The following is a 13,226-nucleotide window of genomic DNA, read 5'->3' as shown; positions in this document are numbered from 1 at the left end:
AGTTGAACTCAATAGAAGCAGAGAGTAGGACAGTGGTTGTAAGGGATGGGCAGAGGGGAGGAATTGGGAGATATTGGCCGAAGGTTACAAAATTTCAATTAGGAAGAGTAATTTTTGGAGATCTATTGGTGACTATAGTTAGTAAAAATGTATACTTGAAAATTGCTAAGAGAGTAACTCCTAAATGTTCTCATCACAGAACAAGTATGTAAGGCAATGTGTGCTAATTAGCCTGACTTAATCATATAACAATGTATATATATATCAAAACATCACATTGTACACTATAAACATACGCAATTTTTATTTGTCAATTAAACCCTAGTAAAGTAGGGAAATGGAGAGATTGGAAGCCCCCTACACATCTAACTCATGATTTAAACTAGTGTGATTTACCATCAAAAGAATGACTTGAATTGTTATCCATAGACCACACTGGTTTCATAAAAAGTGCTACGGTTTGGTTTACATGACGGTGAGATAGTTAATTTGAAGTGTCAACTTGACTGGATTAAGGAATATGTAGAAACCTGATAAAGCATTATTTTGGGATGTGTCTGTGAGAGTGTTTCCAGAGAAGATTAGCATTAGTGGACTGGGTGCGGAAGATCTGCCCTCAATGCAGGCAGGCACCTTGTAATCTGCTAGCAGCCAAGAGAGAACAGAGACAAGGTGAATATGTTGATGTATGTGCTGGAGCTGGGGTGCACTCTTCCTCTCTTGTCATTGGACAACAACTCCAGGCTCCCTAGCTTTTGGACTTACACTATTCCTCATCCCCCTCTCCACTCCTCTTCTCAGGCTTTTGGCCACAGAGTAGAGTTACACCATCGGCTCCCACGGTTCTGAAGCCTTCAGATTGGGCTGAGCCATGTTACCAGCATCCCAAGGTCTGCAGCTTGCAGATGACATGTCATAGAACTTCTCAGCCTCCATAATCATGTGTGCCAATTTGTTTAATAAATCCTCTCCCATATATCTATGTCTGTTTATATCTTTACCCTATTGGTTCTGTCTCTCTGAAGAAACTTGACTAATATAGATGGGTAACATCAGACTTTTAAAGATAGAAAAGTTTTTTTTCAAAGAAATACCTTGGGATAATGAACACAGCTATGTGTTCAGGCATATGACACCACCATGGGGCAGATCTCCCAGGGCACCATTCACATGGAATACATTGGAGCTGTATAACTTGATAACCCTGCCAGTGTAGGCTCGAAGTCCAAAAAATTCAGGCTTTACCTAAACAAGGAACAAAAGTCTGATTCAGGAACCAAGATCTGAGCCTTGAGCAAGAACAGACAGACTTTACAAGACTTTTATTTTGGTTATTGTGAGTCTGCAATAAACATCAGAAGTAAATCAAGGGAAACTTCATACTGTAGATTTGTTGGTGTTGGAGTTTTGTAGAATTTTCTAACAGAAGTGCCTTTTCTAATAAAATGTATAGTTCAAATATTTTCTTGTTTGTGAAAAGTCACTTTATCTTTCTGATCCTCTGATTCTCGATTTAATTTTCACCAATTAATCTCAGGAGCTTAAGGGCAGTGTTCTATTTGAAGAACATTCCAGGCTAGAATCAGTAACTACAATTAGAACCCATAGGAGAAATAAATGAAGACAGGGCTTTCAGGGCTCTTTTATCCTTAAACTCACTAATTCACTCATTCATTCAATCAACAAGTACTTTTGAACAAATGTTACGTGGCAGGCAGTGTGCTATGTCCTGGCCATGAGCCTAATGAAGAAACTAAGAGTAGACTAATGGTACAAGGAATTAAACACATGCTGAGGGAGAAGGCATCATGTAGAGCAAGAAATGCAGTCACACCACTGAATGAGGCATCAGTGTTGTTCTCTGAAGCTGCATTTTAAAAACTATAATTTGGAAGATCCAAATGTGTTGAAAATGGTCCTTAGAAGCTATTTTAACTTTACACAGATGTGGCGCTTTTATAACCGGAAAATGCTCATATTTTCAGCTCAAGTTCTTAAGTCGGGAAAACATGGCAGATGCTTCTGATAAGCGTAAGAGATTGACTTGAACTGAATTTTTAATTAAAATTACCCAAAGTCCTGGTGAAATGATTTCCCATGGCTGTCCAAGTCCATGAAAAGTTCTGCCCACCTCTGAGGAAAGAAATCTTGTCATATTCACATCAAAAGCACATGAAAAATACAAGGTAATCAGTTATGGATGGATGATGTCATAAAGTTTTCTTGAACGATACAATGAAAATACAATTTTCATTTCACTTTTGCCGGTTGCATATCAATTAATTCATAAAGACACTGAAGTAAATAAATTAACAATAATGTAAAATGCTGAGAACTGTGTAACACATTGATATATTAACATTTCTATAGAAAGTACTGCCTATGCTTAATAATATCTGTTATTGCATTTTTGATATAGCAACTGCCCCTTAAATAAAGATGATCTGACGGCACAGCTGACTAACTTATATTTAAATCTAGACTTTAACATTATTTTTGAGTAAACAAATTAGGAAAGCATCAAAGATTTTCTTCTCATATGCCATATGCCAACATAATTTCAAGTATAATCAGTGTTAACTGTGGAAATGTTTGTTCCTCAAAAAGATGGCTATTGAGAAGGCTGACATGTTAAATAAAGTTGAAATTTAATAGAAACTTAATTAGCAAGTATTGTGAAATTCTTTTTATACACAATGCCATCTTAGGTACTTTGAGAGATAAAAAGATGAATTAGACAGGATTGTGACTCATCCAGAGCTCACAATACACAGTGGGAAACAGCTGTGATAAGTGCTTTAATAGCTGAATAAACAACATCAAGGCTGAAAGTATTACAGGGAGTGGAGTAATTAATTCCAGTTGGGACACTTTTTTTTTCAGAGTCTCACTTTGTTACAGAGGCTTGAATGGAATGCAGTAGACTGATCTTGGCTCACTGCAACCTCTACTTCCTAGGTTTAAGCGATTCTCCTGCCTCGGCCTCCTGAAAAGCTGGAATTGCAGGCAGATGCCACCACACCCAGTTAATTTTTGTATTTTTAGTAGAGATGCAATTTCACCATGTTGCCCAGGCTGGTCTTGAACTCCTGGCCTCAGGTGATCCACCTGCCTCAACTTCCCAAAATGCTGAGACTGTAGGCATAAGCCACCACGCCCAGCCAGGGACACCTTTTAAGTGATGTACGTCAGGTGAAGCATTAGGTACCAGAGTACAATAGTACAAACATACAATGTGGCCCTTTCCTTCAGGGAACTTATCTTCTTGAAAACATAAGATATACATAAAACGTATGTCGACGTTTATACACACACATATATATACATAAAATATTATGAAATACACAATTGGATGCAAAAGAAAAAGTCTTTGATCAGAATGTACAGGCTCTGAGAGTTCAGTAGGAGGAGAAGTTGGTATCAACGTGAGAGATTAAGTGACATCTTGGAGAAGGAAGACCATAAGATGGGAGAGGATGTGCTGGAAGTATTTGTAAAAGTAGCAGAAGGTAAAACTTGAAACGATGAAAACAATGAAAGAAGGCAGAACTGACTATAGCCTATTCCATGAACTTCAGAGATTGACCGTCTTCTTTGGGGAAGCTTGGAAGAACTAATTGGTTGCATTAAGGGTAGGATGGGGGTGTTTTTGTGAATGCCAAGAGGAGGAATCTGGACTTGATCTGATAGGAACAGGAAATTCCTGTAAACTGTCAAGCAGCCTAGTGATACATAAAAGCAACTAGAAAGATTAGGCTTGCAATTATTGATTTTTTTGAGGAATTGTTTTATATAAAAATTTTCTAAACAGTTTAGAATCTATAAAGCTTTAGACAGATGTACAATGAATGTTATCATTACATCAGACACATACAGAGAACTAACGAGTGTGTATACAACCCTAACACTTGTGAAAGTGTTCTGTAAAATCTTACAAGTAAAACTTAGAAGAAATCATTTAGTTGGCCTGCTCTACCATAAAGGTGCAGATGAAAAACAGAGATAATGGATTAACATTTAGTAAAACAATGTCAGAGAAACCAAAGTGAAAATGCTCCATTGGCCTATTACAGATATTTTAAGAACCTTCAGAAGGTATCCTGAAGTTAAAAAAAAAAAAAAAGGAAATTTATCTTTTGTAAGACTTTTTTTTTTTAAGAGGGAAGTATCTTCAAGAGTTACAAACTGGTCATTACACCTTTAATACCTGAGAAGAGACAGACCCAACAGGTTTCCAGCAACCAACAGAGCATTTAATGTAGGTAGTAATTTACATGACCTTTTAAAGGGAAAATCAGAGCAGACCAGTTCAATTTCCACCCAAAACAGAGTAATAGCTCTTAGTGATAAGGAGGCCATAATGTGGCTGAATTTTTGTATTTTTTTTATCCCTTTATAATGTAAGCCTTTAGGGTCTGCTTCAGTTGGCTTTCTTTTTAAGAACCTACACAGATGCAGCCTGGGAGTGTCATGTGTGGACACAGATGATGAGAATTTATATCCAGATATTATTTACTGTTTAAGGGTGTCTCACCATTAATGTGGAAACATTTGTCTGTAGCTGAGAAGCTCACTGGTCCAAGGTATGTGCTAATGGCATCAAACTAACAGAATTGCCTTCCAAGTGGACTCACATGCTCCTGGTGTCAGGTTACCAGCTGGGCTCACTCCTTCCCGTTGACTCACAATGCATGTTTTTGTAGCTAGAAGAACCTGACAAGAGTGATATAACAAGATAAAATTGTCATCACCACTAGAAGGAAAAAAATTTCATAAATTCTGCTTAAGCAAAAGTTTATACCTACAGATGAGTCTGTCAATCAACTCATTCAAAATATCTACCACTTCAAGAAAGCTGATGATTTAACTGACTTGATCTTTTTTGTGTTCACTTGGTTAGTCAAAACAAACAAACAAATTTACCCTTGAAGCCAAGAATATCTGTGTGAGAATGTGTGACAGTTGGGGAACCAACAATCATTCTCAATGGTACCTGTGTAAAGTGTCTTCACTTACTCTATGACTGAAGTCCCCACTGCTCACTTTAACCAAGGACAAATTCTTTCCAATACCCTATGGTTCCTTCCCAGTCCATTCTTCTCAGGGCCCTGTCAGTTCCCATAGCATCCTCCCAGCCAATGCCCACATATCCATTCAAGATATTAAGTTTAGGTCCACCAATATCAATAAGCCTTAGAGATCATAGAGGGACATGCTATCTGAAAAGTCCCTTTCAATATCTGCAAATGAAATTATTCTCAGATCTCTGGCCCCATCATCTTTATAATGCTCAGCCCGGTGTTCTTTACCTCTCTCAGAACATGGTGCTCAACCTTGAATTCCTGAGTCAGGAAAGGATAATACACATGATCTGTGCTAGTGCAGCTGTGCTTGTTGAGAATTCCACCCACAGCCCAGCCTCTCTTTTGAATGTGTGCTAAGTCTGGGCAAAATGCGAAAGCAGAATATGAAAGATTTTCTTTAAAAATCTTCATTCAATTTTTGACTTCCCAATGCTGCTTATATTTCTTCTAACATTAGTTACTTGTAGGAATTCCCTGGTAACACCCTTCTGTCTGACCATATCCTAATTTTTTTTTGGTAGAGATGGGATATCACTGTGTTGCCTAGGCTGGTCTCCATCTGCTGGCCTCAAGTGATACTTCTGCCTTGGCCTCCGAGAGTGCTGGGATAACAGGCATGAGCCACTGCGCCTGGCTCAAATTTGCTAAAATATGAATTCTAATCATTAAGAATATTCAAGTTATCTAAAATAGCTATTAAGCACTCAGAGGCTTTTAAAACTCATTTCTCTAGCTTTTATGAAGGCCACTTAAAATCCTTCTTATGCATTCCTTCCCTTCTAACCAAAGTCTATAACTCATTTTATTTTTAATATAATAAGAAATTAGAATATATAAGATAGCTGTGTGCCAAATCAATTCTACTGAAAGGTTTTTAAATGATTTGGTAAAAGATTCACAGTCAAGTGACACAGTGATTTCTTTTGATCCTCTTTTGCCATAGGGGTCTTTAGACATGAAATGCAATTTTATAAAGAAAGCTAGCCATCAGGTTAGGGATCCATTTGTAGAGAAAGACTCATATCCCTCAGCCTCTACTTACACAATGTTCAAATTGCATTATGTTTAGTGAGATTTTCTTTCATGGAATCCAGATAAATCTTACTTGATGCCTTTTCAAAGAATTGCTTATCAGAGAATTTCCAGTAACCTTCTGGCATTTCAAAATTGCATATTCCCTGGATAACAACTTTGTCGTAATTGTAAAGTTTCAGTGTTTCTAAAGATGTATCTAATGCAGAAAGATATATGTGTGAAGTATTATTGGCTGCCTGAATTTCTTAAAAACTGTGTACATTCTTTTTCTCATGCTTGGCCTTGTTGGTCACACTTGGTAAGCTTATGTTTTCAAACTGGTTGACATACATTAAACCTACCACACTCATAGTATAAATCATTTAAAATGTATGATATTCACAGTACAATGTTTCTTAACTGAAATAATGTTAATAATTTTATCTAGAACCTTTCTTTTTAGTAGCATAAATAATTTCATGAGTTTTACTAATAAATAATTTATTAAATTATGAAACAGCATATTATATAAATATTTTCACAATTAGAATATTTCTCTACTATGTTTACACAAGCTCTTTCATTTTCTTTATTAATAAAGAGCAATTCAGTCCTCACTAAAGCTCAACTTTAGCTTTAGTTAAAACACAAAAAGCTTACTTCATTATTAAGAATTAACCCAGGTTTTTCCCAGTACTTGAAAATGTTTCTTATTGTAAATTACCTCAGAAGGTCTTTCAACTAAAGCAATACTTACCAAAGGGTATTCTGTTAGGATGCCTTAATGGAGCTTCCATAAGTAATTGTACTAAGAGCCAGTAAGTGAGGTTGAGACTTGGGAGAACTGGTTAGATTTTTTTATCCCTTTACTTTACTTTCTTTTTATCTTATTGCCATTGATGTTCAGATTCCTAATAAGTATGATACTTTCAGCCCTAGCTCAGAGGGTATCTAGAAGTGGTCCAAGGATTTCAGTCAACATGCTACCTGCTCTCCTGGGATAGTATTTCATGAGAAAAACAGTAAATTCCAGTCTTAGTGAGATCTTTCCAGGAAAGCCTAAGATGGCCATTTATCTGGGCTTCCAGGGCAAGTGCTGTTTAAAACCTGCAACTTCTTCAGTCCTCTGGGCCAGCCATACCTGTTACCTGTGGTCAACTACAACCCAGCATATAAACCTCTCCAGTCCTTCATTTTTCCTGGGCTTCTGTCACCAGACACAATGTCCTGAACCACCTTCCTCCTAACTTCTTCCATTTTGAACTGACTGCTGTTCCTGCAACCTTCCACACTGTCACTCTCTTCACTGAGCATCTCTCCATATCTTGGGCTTGATGGATGCCTGCTGGGCCTCTGATTTCATGGATTCCCCAACAGCCCAGTCCAGAGAAAGCTGCTTATTCTATCTCACCCTCTGTGCCATAGGATTAAATGATGTGGTTGGCATTTTTCCCCTTTGCCAAAGTGGTTTCCAGGGCATATTCTACCATCACTGGATGAATATCTCTTTTTGGCATATATGGTGTCCACTTTTACTTCTCTCTACCTCAGTTATCACTACTATAAACCTACTTGTTGAAGAGTTCAGAAGACAGTGCATTTTTTTTTTGTCACACCCTGGCAACTGCCATCATCTTAAGTGACTTCACATCTGGGCAGATGATCCATAAAAAGGAGAGCTTATAGGGTCTTGGCTTCCCTGACTCCCATCACCTTCTCTATCCCACTTCAGGCAACCCGCCACTCAGCCACATCATAATATTGAGTAACCCAATCCTCCTGTATTTATAAAATCATAAATGAAATAACTGATTCTAACTCTAAGCCTTAGCTGCTAATCACATGTAATGTATAATCATCTTATTCTGTAATAATCATATGTTATGTTACAGAGTTACTGTGAGGGTTAGTCAGAAATAAGAAAATGAAGACCTGGGAATAGTGGCTGAAAGGATTTGAAAGGGGAGACTAGTAGTAAAGACATCAGTGGAAGCTTCATTTTGTTTGGAATGAAGAGGTTCCTGGAAGCCTGGATAGAGGCAGTAGCACCATAGGTAAAGAGTGTTAGTTTCCAGAGACATTAATGAAATAAAATTGGGAGGATTTAATAACCTCTTGGATTTAGAGAGGAGCAAGGAGTAGAGGCTGACTCCAAAGTGGCTAGCTTGGAAGACTAATTGTATTGTAGCTCTGTTAATGAGTCGGGAAGGTGGAGCAGATAAATGATACATTTCAGGTATTATTAAGTCAATCTGTCCAAAAAAAAAAAAAAAGGTAGATATATGTGTTTGGAATTCAGAAGACTAGCCAGAATAAAAGATAAAGCTGTGAAATCATTAGCACATAAATGTTATTGAAGTTATGATAGTAGATGAAGTTACCCAGAGAGAGGAATGTGTAGAATTAGGAAAGGAAAGGATAAGTTTCTGAAGGACCCCAACATCATAGGCATGGCTAGGAGACACAGAATCAATCACAGGGCCAGAGAAGGAAGTAATGGTTACAAATGAAAATGATTTAAATGATGATCATAGCTATCATGTATTGAGTGCTTATTATTACCAAGTAGTTTTGCCACACATTTTATATACATTATAGCACAGGGGTTTAGAGCACACGTAGTGCTTGGTTTCAAATTACAAATTCTACCATTTACTAGCTATTGCCATTACCAAGTTACTTAAGCACTCTGCTGCTATGACTTGAGGATAATAAAAATGCTGATTTTGTAGAGTTGGCTTGAAGCTTAAAATAGTTAATGGATAATTTAAGACAATGTCTGACTCATAGAAAGTCCTATATAAGGGTTAACGGTTATTTTTATTATTCAAATTGTAATTTCACAATAACTCAAGGAGAAAGCATAATTTTTATCCCTATTTTCAAATTGGGGAAACCGAGATTCAAAAAGTTTACTTATAGCAAGTGTCAGAGTTTATATTTGAAAGAGATCTACCTAACTAGAGAGTCCCAAGTATTTAGTGAGCGGGAAAGGATGTTGCAGAAAACAAAAAAGCAAATAGTTTTAAGAAGCAGAGAGTGACTAAAAGACCAAATACAATGAATTTGTCATGAAAATAATCCATAAAGCATTTTTTAAAAATTCATCTGGTCTAACAGTAGCAATAAAGATTTTATGAGGATAGCATGATGTCAGAGTTGGTCAGTAACAAGAAACTGTTACCACCTGGAAATTGAGCTACCAGGAGTCTCTTTACACTCCTGCTCTGAGCTGTGTAACAAGGACTCCCATGTGCAAACTTGTCCATCACCCAAGAGTCAATGTGCACAGAAGAGTTTACAGATATGATCTGCAATTATGTCAATACAATGAAACCATTGGGTTCTCCTCAAATTTAGTCAGCTATACTTCTATCAGTAGTTTCACAGTTCTCCATTTGGCAGATAAGGTTTTTGCTTACTACTTTGCACCATTCTCATGGATTTCGCTTTTTAAAATCATTGTCTTGGTGTCTCATAACATCTTCAATCTAATATGCTTTTAGTTAAAGAAAATAGAATTTATTTCTATTTTTTTAATCCATTTACATTAATTAATCCATTTAAATTAAATTAATAGATTTTAATCCATTTGTAATGAACACTTCACAAAATGGATTTATAAATCCCTTGGCACCAGAAGGAGATTACAGGACACCATGCTTTTCCTTCTCCTTGTATGGCTCATGCATGTGGGACATTTTGTGTCAACTTTTTCTTACCAGCCCGTGAAGCTTATGTTCCCTATGTTAATGGTGATTTAAGAAGAGGATCATTTAGCAAGCAAGCCAAGTGGTTCCCATTGCATCTCGGCTCTTTCAAATGTGGTGGCTGCAAATGATGCTGCTATGCTTTGTTGTAGGGTTCTATAAAACGCTGGGCATGGTGCCTTATTTAACAGTTCCCTAGTGCTATTTTGGAAAAGCCCTCTGCAGAAAATGCCAGAACTCAGCTTGAACTCTTGTCCCCTGTCAGGGAGAATCTCTCTATCAGCGGGATTTCTCAGCTGTTTCAGAAATCGTTCAACCCTTTACTGGTAAATTTTGTTCCTGTAAAATATGCCAACTGTAGCTTATCCTAATTGTTCATCCTAAGAGCTTTAAAAGCAAATAATTTTATGAGGGAACTTCAATCTTTGCTACAAACATTTATCTGGAAATCTTAATTTTAATTCACTAAAGATTTTCCCTTGTTTTTCAACTCACTTTAAAAAACATATTAATGCTTATTTTCATCTTCAGCAATAAAATGAGGTTTTCTTTATCTGTTAAGATAGTCCACCTGCAATTAACAATAATTTGCTAAATTAATAGTATATCCTTTGTTATGTACCATATTCTCTTTCATTTTTATTATTTGTGGTTCTATTATTATCCCTGTTTTACAGCTTACAAAACTGGGACATAGAGAGGATAAAAAAAAATCTGAAAGTTAGTAAATGGTAAAACCAATATTTGAATCCAGGTAGTCTCATTCCAGAGCCACATCTAATGAATGAGGAAGATCTAGAACATTAAGTTAATGTATCTTCCTTGTGATGAAGCAATGGTAACTATTCTGGTGTCTGGATTAAGACAGTTCTTTACAACCTTTGGTGAGTTCCAAAAGTCCACTGTGAGTTAATTCTTTGGAACTGAGAATACAATGCTAGAGAGGTCTGGTGCTCTGCCCAAGCCCATGAAATCTCATTTGAAGTGTAAGGTTGGTGAAATGCAATATATTTAGAGGAACCAATGTCAAAGCTATGATGTTGCAATGTCAGACATCAATCAAAACATAAAACAGTATGTAATGTTTAAAGTTATTTGAATAGTATTGCTTGAATAAATGGTAGGTTTAATTATACAATGAAGGGAAATATAAAGATGTGTTGTAGTAAGAAAGCCATAGGAAAATAACTGAATCAGGACATTACAAGGCATGCTAATTTTTGGTGAAGTGGAAAAATTGCAAGCTGAGAAACGGAAAAGCAGGCAGGTAGGGATAGGACAAGGAGAGGTGGTATGCGGAAAATTGAATACACACGGTACTAACAGGTCATGCAGTCAAAGGGCTCCTCTCACTTTTAAGTATGGTACAGGTATTGATCAATTTATGACCTATGCAACTTACAACCATTCGACTTTACGACCACAATCGCTAGCCACGACTGCTCCACGTCTGGCAGCGCAAACGTTGCCCAGCTGGGCATACAACAGTGCGGACCAGCTTCTGGCAGCACTACCATCTCCGCGTGCCCCATTGCAACTGTTATCCCAGACTCGGTACAGCAATTTGTGTTTTGTGTCTTGGATATTTTTCATCAAACCCCTCCCAAGATGTCTACCAAGAGGAAATTGTCTTTGTCTACACCTCAGCCTGCCAAGAAGGAAAGAAAGGCCATCAATCTCGACACGAAAATGAAGGTAATTAAGTGGTACGAAGGAGGAAAGAAAGTGAATGTGATCGCACGTGATACGAAGTTATCACACTCGACTGTGTTGACGATTTTGAAAGATAAAGAATTCGTGAAGCCGTGAAAGGTTCTGCGCCCATGAGATCAACAGTTATAACAAAGCAACGAAGCAGGCCCATCCATGAAATGGAGAAATTGATATATATTTGGATGGAAGATCAAATTCAAAAACGGACACCATTAAGTCTTTTTACTGTGCAGATGAAGGCGAGAAGTCTATTTCAGACTCTGAAGGAGCGTGCTGGAGAAGATTACAGTCAAGAATTTGTAGCAAGCACTGGCTGGTTCCAGAGATTCAAGAAAATATTCCAAATGCATAGTGTTCGAGTGACTAGAGAAGCAGCGAGTGCGGATGAGGAAGGAGCACGTAAGTTTGTTGATAGTCTGGATGAATTAATTACAGTTGAGGGATATCTAGCAGAACAGATTATCAATGTTGATGAAACTGGATTATTTTGGAAACGGATGCCAGCACGCACTTATATTCACAAAGAGGCCAAAGCATGCCGGGATTTAAAGCATTTAAGGATAGGCTAACTCTGCTGCTTGGCGGAAACATCACAGGGTTTAAGCTGAAACCATTCTTAATTTATCACTCAGACAACCCGCGTCGTTCAATAATGTTAACAAGCACACACTGCCCGTCTACTTTCGTTCTCAACATAAAGCATTGATTACACAAGGGTTGTTTGAAGACTGGTTTATTTACTATTTTATTCCTCAAGTTTGAGAATATTGTTTGGAGAAAGATATTCCTTTCAAGATTTTATTGCTACTTGATAATGCACCTGGACACCCACCACATCTAGGTGATCTCCATCCAGATGTAAAATTTGTTTTTCTTCCGCCAAACACAACTCCACTCATCCAGCCTATGGGCCAAGGTTCGATTGCTACATTAAAGGCCAACTATCTCCGAACCACCTTCGCTCAAGCAATATCCGCAATAGATGCTGACTCAGAACTAACATTGCGAGATTTTTGGAAACACTACAACATTTTGATGTGTATCAAGAATATCACTACCGCCTGGGAGGCTGTGACGACAAATTGCATGAATGGCATCTGGAAAAATTGTATTAAGCACTGTGTTAATGATTTTGACGGATTTGACAGTGAGCATGAACTTGAAATGACTTGGGAAAAAATAGTAAAACTTGCTAAAGACCTTTCTTTGGAGTGTGAAATGGAAGATGTCGAAGATTTGCTAGACAAAGAATCCGGAGAACTTACAAACGAAGAGCTAATAGAACTGGAAGAAGAAAGAGTGACAGAAGAAGAAAGAAGAGAAGCAGAGAAAGAAGAGGAGGAGCCAGAAAGAAAGTTCACCACTAAGGGATTATCAGACGGTTTATCTTTACTGAATAAACTTCTTATACATTTCGAAGCAATGGACCCAAACATCAAACGATTTGCACGAATTGAACGGATGGCGCATGATGTGTTTCGTCCCTATCGTGAAATTTATGAAGAAAAAAAGAAACATACAATTCAGACAAAGCTCACCATGTTTATGAAAAAACCATGTCCAGTAACCCCAACTGCTGCTCAGATGACGACATCAATGATCCGCAGCCAAGCACCAGCGGCCAATAAAATGTTTCGTACATGTTTATATATTTTGATATGTTTTGCAATTGGGAAAATGTTTCCTATGGTATTTTTTACACCTG

At 37.4% G+C, this 13,226-nt stretch overlaps 1 protein-coding gene and 1 long non-coding RNA gene across 33 annotated transcripts in view; one reads left to right on the top strand and one right to left on the bottom strand.

The window, feature by feature from the left end:
- DTNA (dystrobrevin alpha) overlaps positions 1-13,226 on the top strand; it is a 380,851-nt gene that overhangs the window by 126,257 nt on the left and 241,368 nt on the right. The window lies entirely within an intron of this gene.
- The window catches only part of LOC116528194, a 24,554-nt gene continuing 12,412 nt past the window's right edge, over positions 1,085-13,226 (bottom strand). Inside the window, exons 2-3 of the long non-coding RNA XR_004258917.1 lie at positions 4,635-4,713; positions 1,085-2,133 (exon numbers count right to left, since the gene is read on the bottom strand). This is a non-coding gene — a long non-coding RNA (uncharacterized LOC116528194). The remainder of the gene's footprint in view (positions 2,134-4,634; positions 4,714-13,226) is intronic.

The sequence above is a fragment of the Sapajus apella genome, unplaced genomic scaffold, assembly GCF_009761245.1.
Source record: "Sapajus apella isolate SASKATOON/1434 unplaced genomic scaffold, GSC_monkey_1.0 scaffold57, whole genome shotgun sequence".
Taxonomy (NCBI): domain Eukaryota; kingdom Metazoa; phylum Chordata; class Mammalia; order Primates; family Cebidae; genus Sapajus; species Sapajus apella.
The sequence above is the reverse complement of the archived record's forward strand: the minus strand, read 5'-3'. Positions and strand labels throughout refer to the sequence as shown.